The sequence below is a fragment of the Lissotriton helveticus genome, chromosome 2_1 (genome assembly GCF_964261635.1).
Source record: "Lissotriton helveticus chromosome 2_1, aLisHel1.1, whole genome shotgun sequence".
Lineage (NCBI taxonomy): Eukaryota > Metazoa > Chordata > Amphibia > Caudata > Salamandridae > Lissotriton > Lissotriton helveticus.
Genome location: NC_136059.1, coordinates 964,325,979 through 964,341,966, shown reverse-complemented (window position 1 = coordinate 964,341,966; position 15,988 = coordinate 964,325,979).

Below are 15,988 nucleotides of genomic sequence, written 5' to 3'. Positions count from 1 at the left end.
GGCTATTTAATGTCTAAAACATGACAGTATTCAAAGTATGAGTGCATATTTATCAGTTAAATAAATATGGAAATGTGCAAATTCTGACTTATTGAAAAACACAAAAAATAATATGGATGAATTCCAATAAGATGGACACAAAATAAATATAGATAAAAGCAGACGGAAATGTTAAAAGAATAAATGCCTGTTTTTTTTTTACATCCAAAACCTTTCTATTTGTTTGAAAATGGAACGGTACTCCTCCTAGTGCTGAAATTGTTATTTATTTTCACTTAATTGGCAGACATAAAATCTTGTAGCATCAGACGCGTTTCGGCTTCTAAAAGCCTTTTTCACGTTGTCTGCATTCTAAAAACACTGTGGTAGTTGAAGTATCACAGAGTCATGCATAAATGGTCAAATAATGATAACTACATTATCCATAATTCAGATAAGCAAGGTAATGTAGTCCTTTGTTCAAAAGAAATGTATATGTAGGAAGTATACACACAACTAAATGATAAAGCCTGTTATAGCAGCATATCAAGACAGGAATATGACAACTTGAGACAAGATTTTTTTCAAGATTTGAATATTGTGGCACGATGCCTGTCTACTTAGTTTAGATTAATACATTTTCGTGAGAGTTGTCCATCCAAATCGATCTTGTATTTGCTACTAAAAATACAAAAGAGTAAAGACCTTCCTCAAGGTAGGCCAATTATTTCTGCTATAGGCAGCCTATTTGAGAATGATTCTAAATATATAGATTATTTTTTCAATCATTGGTTCTTGATTTCCCATCTTATATCAGGGACACAACTGATTTTTATTTAAAGGATTTTGATATAGACTAGGAAGAAGATTACTTAATGGTTTGCCTTGATGTCAACTCATTATGTATCAGCATAAGACATACAGATGGCCTACAAACAGTAGGTCATTTTTTTAAGTTTAGACCTATATAGTTCCATAAACACAATGAGATCCTACTGAGTATGATTTCTTGGTGTCTCAAGAGTAATATTTTCCTGACATGTACAAACAGCTGCAATGGGCCCCTGCTTCGTCCCCAGTTATGGGAATTTGCAGATGGGCTGGTGGGAGGAGCAAGTGGTAAACAATAGAGAGCTTCAAGATTGGTTCCCCCATATAGTAATGAGGCTCAGATATATTGACAATCTCTTTTTTCTTTGGAAAAGAGATCAATAATCGGTAGAAATGTTTGTTAGAGAAATAAACAAAAATTACCTTAATCATCCCTTTACGAGCTCTATCAGTAACATCAACATTGAATTTCTTGAGGTTAAACTGGAGGTAATGGAAACACATCTTAGACAGTCTTTAGAAAAATGACGGTAGGGAATACAAACCTACATGCTACTAGTTCACACCCTACAGTAATAAATAACAGTATACCTAATGGAGAAATGCTATGAGCTAAAATAATCTGTAGCTCTAAACCTCTGCATGACAAAGCAGAAGGAGATATGATCACAAGATTAAGGGACAGGGGATATAAAGCTGAGACCGTGACAAGAGCAAAGAACAAAGTAGCCAAAGCCATTTCAGTGGATCTGTTATTTAAAATGGCAGCTCAGAAGGTGTAAAAAATAATGAGTGTAGATTTATCATCCCATTTAACAAACACCACAAGGAAATGAGACAAGCCTTTCGAAAACATTGCCATTTAATAAACAAGATTCTGTAATTGGTTCAGAAAGCAATTCCAAGCCCCTAATCACATATAGGAAATCTCAATCTATAAGAGACACTTTAGTCAAGACAGAAATTAGTACCAATAGTAATTGGTTGAAACCCAGCAATGGTTTACAAAAATGCAACAAATGTAAAGCCAGTCAACAAGCTAAGAACACCATGGAGATTAAGACAGAGTTAGGTGAACTTTTATACATATCAACAACCATTAAACTGCAAACCAGAATTTGCAGTTTACCTGCTTGAATGTCCGTGCCCAAAAAAAAACATAGGCAGTACAATACTGCAAGTCCAGAATTGCATTCTGCAACATATTCGAGCTGTGAAGAACACAGACTAAACTTATCCTGTAGACAGGCATTTCAAGGAACATCATGAGAGTAATTCGAATTTCTTAACATACAGTGTATTAGATCATGTGAAGAAATCCTCCTGAGGAAGAGATAGGGAGAAGACACTGAGACAACTTGAGTGCAGATACATTCTAAGAATAGGAAGGAAAGAACCTAGAGGATTCAATACATATGAAGAGATGTTTACATACCTATGAAAGAGAATTTAACTTTATTCATTGGCTCAGAAAGATATTTTTAAAGTTTTTTAATATTGTACGTATTGGATGCCTTATGATATATTTTTGCACAAACGTAAATACTGATCAAAATATTTTTGTGTTTGTTCATAGGGCCGTATACTGACATGCACTGTGTCATTGAATTGAGAATGCAGGAGAGCTAAGATATCTTTTCCTTTTCTATGATGTTGCACTTATTATATATTCCAATAGTGAACTCTCTTTACCTTCTTTTTGAGTGTTAAAGCAGGTATGCCCAATGGGGCGTGATATGTGAGGAGTGGTGCTATATCAAAATATTCCATTTAGACAGATACATGTAGAAAATGAAAAATGTATTCATTTTTGATTTTGGTAAGTCTGTGTTATATATAGATGGAATATTTGTTTTTTGCCCAATGGGGCTCTTTTTTATTAGCTCAATAGTGCTCTATTACATTGAAATTACAGCCTGACATAATGATTTATTTCAATGATTTTTTTCAATGCAGAAGATACCGATATCTGTTAAAATATTTCTGAGTTGCAGTTATGTCATGAGAGCACCAACAATGTTTAATTATTGGACTGTCCATGATTATATAATGTAGAGATACATTAACTCATTTTCCTGAAATAGTTTGCAATGGGACTAAACTGTTGTTGTTTAGTAAGTTTATATTGTCACTGCAGCATGTTGTTGTGGGAATTGCATAAGGCAACTTGCATATTATAATATGACTATAATGATTATCTAAAAATATTGTCCATCATCTATGTTTATGATTGTGATACAATGTAGGAATTTTTAGCACACAGGCATCTTGAAAAAGGCTTTCCGAAGCCGAAATGCCTCTCACCGTATAAGTTTTAGGCAAGTAAAAAAATGCATTTCCTATGGAACCTGAATCCTAACTACAACTACCTACTTGTGCCCGCCAGCAGGTAGTTACAGTTAGGACCTAGTTTCCATAGGAAACACATTTTTTGACTTACCTATATCTTTGGCGTCGTTTGACCAATCTGCATGAAATTTCCTGAAAAAGTGTCAAAGTATGTTTTGCCTGTCATGGAAAGTTTGTGGGTGATCCGTGCAGTGGGGCTCGAGGAATAGGGGTACAAAATAAGGGTGTGTTTGCGATGGTAATTCCCTTAGGAACGCATTGTCGAACCTACAGACCGAACCGCTGGACGGACTTTCACCAAGTTTGGCAGAAAAGTAGATGTAGTTATGCAGATTGTGCTTTTTGTTATTTGGTTCAAATCTGTTCAGAAGTTTTTGTGAAATCAAAAACTATCAATATTGTTGTATCTCTGATTGTGGATATTTTGCAGCAGTTTTGTTGTGATCGCAGTGAAATCGTGACGTGTTCATGGTAAATTGTGAAAGTGCGCACCAGCGGGGATGCTCTGGTTGGCTGAACACAATGTTAACAGTAAATTGCATCGGTTTTATAAAGATCGTTGTGACATTGCGGCAAGTTCGAGGAAAACCACAAAAGCGCGCCAGTGGGAATGCTATGATTGGCTGGACGCAACCTGAAAAGAAAGTTGTGGCTGCCATTTTATTGATCGGGAACGGTTCCCAGGCTGAAAAGTTCTGTGAAAACTAAGCTAAAGGGTCAGGGTGGAGATACTCTGACCCCAAGTCTGAGAAATGGTGGTATTAGTGGCACAGGTTGTTGATTTTCTGATTGCGCGTGATATTCGCAGCGATGCCGTGATTGCCAGCGCAGCCCTCTATGTACCATCGCAGGGACATCGCGAATATCGTGGCAACACCGCAAATATTGGTGAAAATATAAAAAAATATATAAATGTTTGTACACACTCGCTGGTCACTATCACAGAGTCATGTATGCACTCACAAACTCACTCAGATACTTATATACCCAGTCACATACCTACTCACACACTTATAAATCCAGTCACATACTCACTCAGATACTCATGCACCCACTCACATATGCATTCTGGTACTCATGCACACACTTACAGACTCACTCGGCAAGTGACGCACCCATGTACAGACGCACTCAGAGACTCACGCACATACTTAGAGACCCACTCATGGATTCATGCTCATAGTCTCATACCCACTCACAGACCCACGCCAAGGGCCAAAACCAGCATTTTTTAATTTTCTTTTTGTTGAGATTCACGTAGGGTCTGTAAATTTTGGTGAATTTTTTTTGTTATAATGAAGCGCGGTCTCCCTCCCTTTTCATAATTTTTTTTTTTATGGCTCAGGCCCCGGGGACGGGGTCCCTGGGGCTCAAACGGCTCAAGGGAAGAGGGCCACAAAGCCCCCTTCTTAAAATAAAAAAAGGAACCAGCAACTCACCGGAGGCCCTCCCTGCACGACTCTTTAAATGTGCCTCCTTGAGAGCTCTGGGTTGGGGAATTAAGCCCCTTTTGATCCTAAGGTACTTAGGGGCCAACTAGCCCACCAGGTACCTTCAGTAAGCCCACACAGTGGGTTCGCTGAGAGGTGGTCCGCGGCCACGCCCCTTTTTACAACACTCTGCAAACGTACCTCATGACGCACTGCTGGTGGGGCGATGAGGCCCCCTTGTGTCCTGAGGACTTTATGACTAAAGTGGACTCAAACGGCAGTGCACCAGGAGGCGCATTTGCAGAGTGCTGTCAAAATGGGGCGTGGCCTCAGACCACTCTCAGCAATCCAGCTGTGTGTGGATTACTGGAGTTAACAGGAGGGCTAGGTAGCCCCCAGGGACCCTCAGGAGACAAGGGGACTTTATCCCCCAACCAAGAGCACAAAGGGTGGTGTGTTTGCCGAGTGGTGGAGAAGGGGGCATGGCCTGTGTCCACTTCTCAGCAGGCTTACTGGAGGTAACAGGTAGGTAACAGGTAGGCTAGTTGGCCCCTAAGGATCCCCAGCAGTGAAGGGGACTTCAATCTCCATCCAAGAGCGTGCCAGGGAGCGAGTTTGCAGAGTGGTGGGCAAATGGGGCATGGCCTGCTATGAGAATTTAGCAATCCTGCTGTGTGGGACTTACTGGAGGTATTAGGAGGGATACTTGGCCCCCAAGGATGTTCTTTGGGGCTAACTACACCTTCTGTTACCTCCATTAAGTCCCACACAGTGGGATTGCTAAGAGGTCTTCAGAGGCCATGCCCTCCTTTCTCCACCACTCTGCAAACGCGCCTCCTGACACACTACTGGTTTTGGGATTAATTCCAATTTACTCCTGAGGGACTTTTGGGGCCAAGTAGCCCTCCTGGTACCTCCTGTAAGTCCTTCGCAGCGGAATTCCTGAGCACTGGTGGTAGGCCCATCCCCCTTTCTCCACCACTCTGCAAATGCGACTACTAGTTAAAGATTCAGAAAAGGGGGTGGTGATGAACAGAGTGTCTGAATTAAGCAGACCACTCTTACCCAGTCCAAAGATCAGGGCTTGATCCATCACCGTTATTTAGCTCACTGCCCCATCCCAGCTCAGAACCTGGCTATATGCAAATTAGTCTGTCCCTGGCCCAGTGCATCATGGGAACAGGGCAGACCAAACTACCAAGCCAATTCTTCACCAGAAAGGAGACAAGCTTCCGGGGACCGGTTTCTGCCATTTCAGGCATCGTCGGCCCGGCTTGCTTGAATCCTGATGGAGCAGTGAGCAAGGGACTCATGTCTGAGTATACCCTTCCACGCTTATGGTGGACAAAATGATTCAGAAAAGGGGGTGGAAGGGTATACTCAGATGTGAGTCCCTTGCTCATTGCACCATCAGGATTCAAGCAAGCCGGGCCGAAGACGGCTGAAATGCCAGAAACCGGTCTCCGGAAGCTTGTTTCCTTCCCAGTGTAAGAATTGGCTTTTGTAGTCTGGTCTGCCCTGTTCCCATGATGCACTGGGCCAGGGACAGACTAATTTGCATACAGCCGGGTTCTGAAACTGGGATGGTGCAATGAGCTAAAAAACGGTGTTGGATTTAGCCCTGATCTCTTGACTGGGTGAGAGTATTCTGCTTAATTCAGAGACTCTGTCCATCACCACCCCTTGTTGTAAATACTAGTTAAAGAAGCATTTGCAATGCAATAGGTCTCGCATTTGTGAGAGTTACAGTTATTGGTGTTGTTCTTTACTAATGTTTTTGGGAGTGGAGTGGATGTACGTTGTGTGTAGTGGAATTATGTGGTATGTTGTGCAGTGAAATTACGTAGATAGAAAATATGTGGTATTTAGTGTTTAGGTATTATGTGAAGTGGGATTATGTGTTATGGAGAGTAATTATGTGGTGTGGTAGTCTATGTTGTGGAGTAGTAACCTCAGATTTAGTCTTCCTCGTTTCCATAGAAGCTAAACTATAAACTCAACGAGGCACAAAAAAAGAAGCAACCACAGAGGAGCACTAGTCACAGGTATGAGCAGTGAAACTGGAATTATGCAACTGTTCAGCTACACCAATTTTTGCATAATTATACATGTTCCGCATTTGCCACATAATCCATCCTCTGCTGCATAATCTGCAGATAGGAACAAAAAAAAACTGTTTCTAGCTCAAACGGCTCAAACGTTACAAAAAATGCAGCGAAAAGTGTCACAGCGTGGTAGAAGGCCCTCTGCAAAGCTGGAATGGCCATCTGATACTTATTACTAAATGTGGGCGTTAAATTAGTACTAATGGTGCATAAACCACTCTTCTTTCTGCACCTCTCTTGTTTCTTTCTTTAACTCCCTTGTCTCTTTCATCACTTTTGTTGCTTCTTTCTGCACATCTGTTGCTTCTTTCAGCACTTCTGGTTGCCTCTTTCTGCATCTTTCTTCCTTCTTCCCTTTGTCTGCATCACCCTGCCTCTTTCATGCATTTCCCCTCGTTCTGCACTTCTCTAGACTCTTTCTGTACCCCCACTTGCCTATTTCTGTACTTCTCTTGCCTCCTTCTGCATCTCTCTTGCCTCTTTCTGTAGTTATGTTGCCTCATTCTGCATCTCTGTTGCTTGTTTCTGCACTTCTCTTGCCTTTTTCTGCACCCCTCTTCCCTCTTTTTCCACCTCTCTTGCCTGTTTCTGCACCTCTCTTGCCTATTTCTGCACTTCTGTTGCCTATTCCTGTACCTGTGTGGCTTCTTTCTGTGCTTTTCTTGCCTCTTTCTGCACCTGTGTGGCTTCTTTCTGCACTTCTCTTGCCTCTTTCTACATTTCATTTGCTTCTTTCTGTACTTCTCTTGCCTCTTTCTGCAACCCTCTTGCCTCTTTCTGCACCTCTTTTGCTTCTTTCTGTACTTCTCTCACTTCTTTCCGTACTTCTCCTGCTTCTTTCTGTACCCCTCTTGCCTCTTTCTACACCCCTCTTCCCTCTTTCTAGACTTCTCTTCCCTTTTTCTGTTCCTCTTGCCTCTTTCTGCATTTCTCTTGCCACTTTCTGCACATTTGTTACTCATTCTTCACTTTTCTTGCCACTATCTACATTTCTCTTTCTTCTTTCTGTACTTCTCTTGCCTCTTTATGCACTTATTGCTTCTTTATGTACCTCTCTGGCCTCTTTTGCATCCCTCGTGCCGGTTTCTGCACCCCACTTGCCTCTTTCTGTACTACTTTTTCATTTCTCTGCACTCCTCTTGCTTTGTTTTGCACCCTTCTTGTTTCTTTCTGCAACTCTCTTGTCTATTTCATCACTTGTTTGCTTATTTCTGCACCTCTGTTGCTTCTTTCAGCACTTCTCTTGCCTCTTTCTGCAGCCCTCTTCCCTCTTTCTGTACCTCTATTGCCTCTTTCTGCACTTCTCTTTCCTCTTTCTGCACATTTGTTACTCTTTCTGCACCTCTCTTCCCTCCTTCTGCACCTATTTTTCTTCATTCTGCAGTTCTCTTGCCTCTTTCTGCACATCTGTTGCTTCTTACTGTACTTCACTTGCTTTTTCTGTACCTCTCTTGCTTCTTTCTGCAACCCTCTTGCCTCTTTCTGCACCTCTTTTGCTTCTTTCTGTACTTCTCTCACTTCTTTCTGTACTTCTCCTGCTTCTTTCTGTACCCCTCTTGCCTCTTTTTACACCCCTCTTCCCTCTTTCTAGACCTCTCTTCCCTCTTTCTGTTCCTCTCTTGCCTCTTTCTGCATTTCTCTTGCCACTTTCTGTTCCTCTTTAGCTTCTTTCTGTACTTCTCTTTCTTCTTTGTCCACTTCTCTTGCTTCTTTCTGCACCCCTCTTGCCTCTTTCTAAATCCCTATTCCCTTTTTCCGTACCTCTTCCCTCTTTCTAGACCTCTCTTCCCTCTTTCTGTTCCTCTCTTGCCTCTTTCTGCATTTCTCTTGCCACTTTCTGTTCCTCTTTTGCTTCTTTCTGTACTTCTCTCACTTCTTTCCGTACTTCTCCTGCTTCTTTCTGTACCCCTCTTGCCTCTTTCTACACCCCTCTTCCCTCTTTCTAGACTTCTCTTCCCTCTTTCTGTTCCTCTTGCCTCTTTCTGCATTTCTCTTGCCACTTTCTGCACATTTGTTACTCATTCTTCACTTTTCTTGCCACTATCTACATTTCTCTTTCTTCTTTCTGTACTTCTCTTGCCTCTTTATGCACTTATTGCTTCTTTATGTACCTCTCTGGCCTCTTTTGCATCCCTCGTGCCGGTTTCTGCACCCCACTTGCCTCTTTCTGTACTACTTTTTCATTTCTCTGCACTCCTCTTGCTTTGTTTTGCACCCTTCTTGTTTCTTTCTGCAACTCTCTTGTCTATTTCATCACTTGTTTGCTTATTTCTGCACCTCTGTTGCTTCTTTCAGCACTTCTCTTGCCTCTTTCTGCAGCCCTCTTCCCTCTTTCTGTACCTCTATTGCCTCTTTCTGCACTTCTCTTTCCTCTTTCTGCACATTTGTTACTCTTTCTGCACCTCTCTTCCCTCCTTCTGCACCTATTTTTCTTCATTCTGCAGTTCTCTTGCCTCTTTCTGCACATCTGTTGCTTCTTACTGTACTTCACTTGCTTTTTCTGTACCTCTCTTGCTTCTTTCTGCAACCCTCTTGCCTCTTTCTGCACCTCTTTTGCTTCTTTCTGTACTTCTCTCACTTCTTTCTGTACTTCTCCTGCTTCTTTCTGTACCCCTCTTGCCTCTTTTTACACCCCTCTTCCCTCTTTCTAGACCTCTCTTCCCTCTTTCTGTTCCTCTCTTGCCTCTTTCTGCATTTCTCTTGCCTCTTTCTGTTACTCTCTTGCGTTTCTGCACTTCTCCTGCCTCTTTCTGTATTTCTGTTGCTTCTTTCTGTACTTCTCAGGCCTCTTTCTGCATTTCTGTTGCGGCTTTCTGCACCCCACTTGCCTATTTCTGTACTTCTCTTGCCTCTTTGTGCACCTCTCTTGCCTCTTTCTGCAGTTCTCTTGCCTCTTTCTGTACCCCTGTTGCCTCTTTCTGTATCTTTATTGGTTCTTCTGCACCCCTCCTGCCTCTTTCTGCACCCCTCTTCTCTCTTTCTGCACCTCTCTTGCTTTTTTACAACCCTGTTCCTTTTTTTGCACCTCTCTTACCTGGTTCTGCCCCTCTCTTGCCTATTTCTGCACTTCTGTTGCCTCTTTCTGCACATCTGTTGCTTCTTTCTGCACTTCACATGCTTTTTTCTGTACCTCTCTAGCTTCTTTCTGCACCGTCTTGCCTCTTTCTGCACCTCATTTAATTCCTTCTGTACTTCTCTGGTACTTCTCTGCTTCTTTCCGTACTTCTCTTGCTTCTTTCTATACTTCTGCTTATTTCTGCACATCTCTTGACTCCTTCTGCACCCCTCTTCCCTCTTTCTATACCTCTCTTGCCTCTTTCTGTTTCTCTCTAGTCTCTTTCTGCACTTCTCTTGCCTCTTTCTCACATGTGTTAGGTATCCAAAGATGTTAGCTTAAAAAGTGATTAGCTTTTCCTATAGGTGGTTACATCTACTCAGTTCTGCGCTGTCATTCGGTTGCACAGGCAGACATGTCTTATGTATATAGGTGTTATAGAGCCCTCAAATATACTATTGAATACATATGTGCCCTGTATTGTGAAAAGAAAAAAAACATTCACCTTTGTGTACACAAATCTACAGAGTATGCTGTTTGAAACACAGGTATTCAAGTATTTATATGTTTATTTTTATGTAACATGTCACTAGGTAAAAGCATAGACACACACATGCATACCTTCACAAACTTGGTGAGACTTACAGCAGTGATATGGTTAGGATAGCTGTTTTACATTTGATAGGCATAACATTCTAAGCAGTCGATGAATAGTGAACCTTCAAGAGAAAAGTGAGGTTTTTAACATCTTCTTGGGAGAAGGATTAGTGATTAAGCTACTTAGTATGAGTCTGTGGAAAGGTAAAGTCGAAGTAGACCTCTTTCTGCACCTCTGTTCGTTCTTTCTGAACTTCTCTTGCTTCTTTCTATACCTTTCTTCCATTTTCTGGACTTCTGCTGCTTCTTTATGCACCTTTGTTGCTTCTTTCCGCTCCTTACTTCCTCTTTCTGCACTTCTCGTGCTTTGTTCTGCACCCTTCATGTTTCTTTCTGCAATTCTTTTGTCTCTTTCATCACTTCTCTTACCTCTTTCTGCAGCCATCTTCCCTCTTTCTGTACCTCGCTTGCCTCTTTCTGTGCCTCTCTTGCCTCTTTCTGTACCCCTATTCCCTCTTTCTGTACCTCTCTTTCCTCTTTCTGCAGTTCTCTTGCCTCTTTCTGCACATCTGTTCCTTCTTTCTGCATTTCACTCATTTTTTGCACCTCTTGCTTCTTCATGCAACCCTCTTGTCTCTTTCTGCACCTCTTTTGCTTCTTTCTGAACTTCTCTTGCTTGTTTGTCCACTTCGCCTGCTTCTTTCTGTACCTGTCTTGCCTCTTTCTGCACCCCTCTTCCATCTTTCTGTACCCCTCTTGCCTCTTTCTGTTCCTCTCTTGCATCTTTCTGTACTTCTCTTGCCTCTTTCTTCGCATTTGTTACTCTTTCTACACCTCTCTTGTTTTCTTCTGCACTTCTCTTGCTTCTTACGGTGCTGCTCTTGCCTAGGCCTGGGTGGTAAATTCTGCTCCGCTTGCGGAATTTGGGTAATTTTGCGTTCCGCGGAGAACGCAAAATTGCCCAAAATTCTGCGTTCCGCGACTTTGCGGAATTTTTTGCTTGATCGCATTCACAAAATGCGTGTTCGCAAGATATTTCCCCCTGAGCACACAAACAGCGATTGCGAATAGTTAAAAAGCATTGCGAACATGCAATTCTGCGTGTTCGCTGAATTTCTGCGTGTTCACAGAGAGTTTTTTACCATTTCGCTGAGATTTGCGTAACGCGATTATGCAAATTCCGCCCACCCCTACTCTTGCCTCTTTATGTATTTTTGTTGCTTCTTTCTGCACTTCTCTAGCATCTTTCTGCATTTCTGTTGCTGCTTTCTGCACTCCTCTTGCCTCTTTCTGTACCCCACTTGCCTATTTTTGTTCTTTTCTTGCCTCTTTTTGCACCTCTCTTGCCTCTTTCTGTAGTTCTCTTGCCTCTTTCTGCACCTCTATTGCTTGTCTCTGCACTTCTCTTGTCTCTTTCTGCACATCTGTTGCTTGTTTCTGCACTTCTCTTGCCTTTTTCTGCACCCCTCTTCCCTTTTTCTGTACCTCTCTTGCCTTTTTGTGCACCCCTGTTCATTTTTTGCACCTTTTTTACCTGTTTCTGTACCTCTCTTGCCTATTTCTGCACTTCTGTTCCCTCTTTCAGCACATCTGTTGCTTCTTTCTGCACTTCACTTGTTTTTCTGTACCTCTCTTGCTTCTTTCTGCAACCCTTCTTGCGTTTTTCTCCATCTCCTTTGCTTCTTTCTATGCTTCTCTTGCTTCTTTCTGCACTTCTCCTGCTTTTTTCTGCACATCTCTTGACTCTTTCTGCATCCTTCTTCCCTCTTTCTGCACCTCTTGCCTCTTTCTGTTTCTCGCTTGCCTCTTTCTGCACTTCTCTTGCCTCTTTCTGCACATTTGTTACTCTTTCTGCACCTCTCTTGTTTTTTTTCTGCACTTCTCTTGCTTATTTCTGTACTTTTCCCTACTCTTTCTGTACTCAAATGGGAAGTGCAAGCTGTCAAGTCTAAAGGTCTGCATGCTCTCATGACTGAGGTATGTGTCTACTTGTACATGTATTCTCACATTTATTATGCATCCGAAGATGGTAAAAAGCAGTTAGCTTTTCCTATAGGTGGTCAAATCTTCTCAGTTCTGCTCTGTCATTCGGTTGCACAGGCGACATGTCTTATGTATATAGGTGATATAGAGCTCCTGAAATATACTATTGAATACCCATGTGCCCGGCATTGTGAGCAGAAAGAAATACATACACCTTTTTGTACACAGATTTACAGAGTATGCTGTTTGAAACACAGGTATTCAAGTATTTATATGTTTATTTGTATGTAACATTTCACTAGGTAAAAGCATAGACACACAAATGCATACCTTCACAAGCTTGGTGAGACTTACAACAGTGATATGGTTAGGATTGCTGTTTAACATTTGGAGGCCTAATTTTCTGAACAGTCGATGAATAGTGAACCTTCAAGAGAAAAGTGAGATTTAAGAAATCTTGGGAGAAGGATTAGTGATTAAACTACTTTGTATGAGCCTGTGGAAAGGTGAAGTCAGAGTAGGCCCCTTTCTGCAACTCTGTTGCTTCTTTCTGCACTTATCTTGCTTCTTTCTGTACCTTTCTTCTTTTTTCAGGACTTCTGTTGCTTCTTTCTGCACCCTTGTTGCTTCTTTCTGTACATGTTTCCACTTTCTGCACCGCTCTTGCATCTTTCTGCACTTCTCTTGCTTCTTGCTTCTTTCTGCACCTTTCTTCCTCTTTCTGTACATGTCCTACCTATGTAGACATAGTTAGTAATTAGCATTTAAAAAACCTTAGAAATTCACTGAAAAGACAAGGTTTTGGGTATGTTATAGTTAGTATTAGCATTTAAAAAACCTTAGAAATGCACCTAAAAAATCACAGGTTTCAGTGACGTTATAGTTAGGAATTAGCATGTAAAGGAGTGGTGTGGCTCACTGGTTAGAGACGGCAGACCCGGAAGTAGAGGTTGGCCCGGGACCAAGGTTCGATTCCCGACGCGGCAGGGTCTTGGGCCAAGGTCAGCGGACTCGATAATTCTCGCCTCGGTGCCTACTCTAACCATGGGTCCCACTCAGCAACTCTGGGCAATAGCTTGCTTAATCTCCACTAATGGCCCCATCAGCGCCGGGGATGCTTGTCTTCACCTTGGAGATGCCCAGGAGGGACCATCTCACAGGGAAAGCCAGGATGGGTTCCCCAGCGGTATACAGCGCCGGGACGCCCCTTTGCTGGGGCAGTTGTGCGCTTTACAAGTATACGTCATTTAACATTTAACATTTAACATTTAGAAAACCTTAGATATTCACTGAAAAAACCACAGGATTCAGGCACCCTGACATTTTACTCATACAAAACCAGAGAAATTCAGCTGTTATAGTTAGCTGAACTAACTAAAACTTGTGCCCCCGCAATGCACTGCTGATGACGTCACATATTATATCACTCATGACATGGTCAATGACATCACTGATGACATCACTCGAAGGCATCTCAAATGACATCACAGATGCCACTAGGTAGTTATAGTTAGGACCAAATTTTCGTAGGAAAAGCAATTTTTTTTTACTTGGCTATAACTTTGGCGCTGTTTGACCAATTTGCATGAAATATGCCCAAAAGGTATCACAGTGGGTACTATTGTTATGCAAAGTTTGGGGGTGGTCCATGCAGTAGGGACAAAGAATTTGGGGTGCAAAATAAGAGCGTGTTTGTAATGTTAATTCCGATAGGACCCTTTAGCTACCTCTATAGCCCAAACCACTGAACTGACTTACACTAAATTTGCAGGGAGTTAGATCATTGTTGGTTTAAGGAGGTGCCTTTTGCTTATTTGGTGTAAATTCATTCAGTAGTTTTTGAAAAATTTAAGTAAGAAATCACAGTCATATCTCTGGCCTTAGATATTTTGCTGTGGTTTTGTGATTAATCGCAAATGCACGCACCAACGGGAATGCTCTGATTTGGCTGGACACAACCTGAACAGAAAGTTGCAGCTGCCATTTTATCGCTCTGCAAATGGTTTCCAGGCTGAAAATCTGTGTGAAAGACCACATAAGGGGTCAGGGTGGAGATACTCTGACCGCATGGTTGAGAAATGGGGCTGTGACACAGCTTCTGTGTTCAAAATAGATTTTTTTATTTGTGCACAAGATTCGCGATGATGACGCAACTGCCTCCCCTGTGTGTCATCGCGGCGACATCGCTAAGATTAGTGAAAATATAAAAAATGATATCAATGAATCATTATTATGACTTGTTATTGAGATATTGATGAATGTTTTTATAGAGCTATTTATATAGTGAGTTATGTACTGTGGTTGTTAGAATTAATTATATTGTTATAATTTTTTATGTGGTGGTGGTTATTGAATTCCTGCTTTTGCTGTCAGCTTCGCGATGTAACAGCAGGGAATGGATTACCAAGTTCATTGCGGTCTCCGGCATCACTGCGAAAACGGAAAATAGGTTTTAGAGATGGATGTTCTAGAAATACACTAGAAAAACATGTTTGAAGTGTAGAGTAATAAACCTCTAGTGTGTAAAACACTGTAATGTGTGTGCATATATGTGTTTTCACTTTATGTAAAATGTGTGATCGTCGCAGTTAACAACGTCATCGCAATGTCTCCAACACCTGCAAAAAATGGAAAATAGGCCAGAAAGAGGGTTTTGAAGAAAACTTAGTTCAAAAATATGAGCTTAAGCATGCTTTGAAAGAAGTATGTATATAGTAATATGTTTTGGGCAATGTTCAGAATGGATTTTTTTCATAATATTTTTGGATGTGTTGGTGGCCATTGATCTTCTTTTTTTGTTTTCCATTTCTGCAATGTTTCCACGTGGATAACGATTACCGACATCATCATGGTCTCCAGAGTCACAGTGAAAAAATAAAAAATAGGTTTTACAGATGTTTTTTATAGAAACTCTGACTTTAGAGAATACTGTAAGAGAGACCTAGTGTGTAAATACTGTAGTATGTGTGGATATGTGTGTTTCAGACTTAATGGAAAAGGCGCGATCATCGCTGAATAACCATGAAAATGGAAAATAAGTCTTAAAGAAGGTTTTTAAAGAAACTTAGGGTCTGATTACCATGGTAGTGGGACCACCACCATCAGGCCATCGGTGGCGGTCACGGTGAGCTGGCGGAGAGACCAACCGTCATGAATCTGATGGGTCAAGGACCATCGAAGGGACTGCAATCTCTACAATAGTAGCGGTGCTTGCTCAGGCACAGCTGTAGGGATTACAATGTCCCTTTCCATTGGCCGTTTCAAGGTGTTTAACCCACCATGAAAAGGCAGGAGGAAAGTTACTTTGGGGGCCCATAGAGGACCCCTGTTCACCCTGGCCCTTCTCTATGGGCCTGGGGAACACCTACAGTGCCCCCCTAAACTTCTCTGCACCATGTGGCAGGCACCATATTGCAAGAATGTTTCAAATGTTTTTCTTTTGTATTGTGTCGTGTACTGCAGCCTGCAGCACAGGCCGCAATACAAAATACGCACATTGTGACCCCTGTGAAGGCGGTCACATCGTAATGGGCAGTGGGACCTTCAACTCCTAGCCGGGCAGTCCTGCTTCCGCGTCAGTCCTCCCGACATCATAATCAGGCCCTTAGCACCAAAATATGAGTTTAAACATGCTTTGAAAAAAGTATGTATATAGTAAT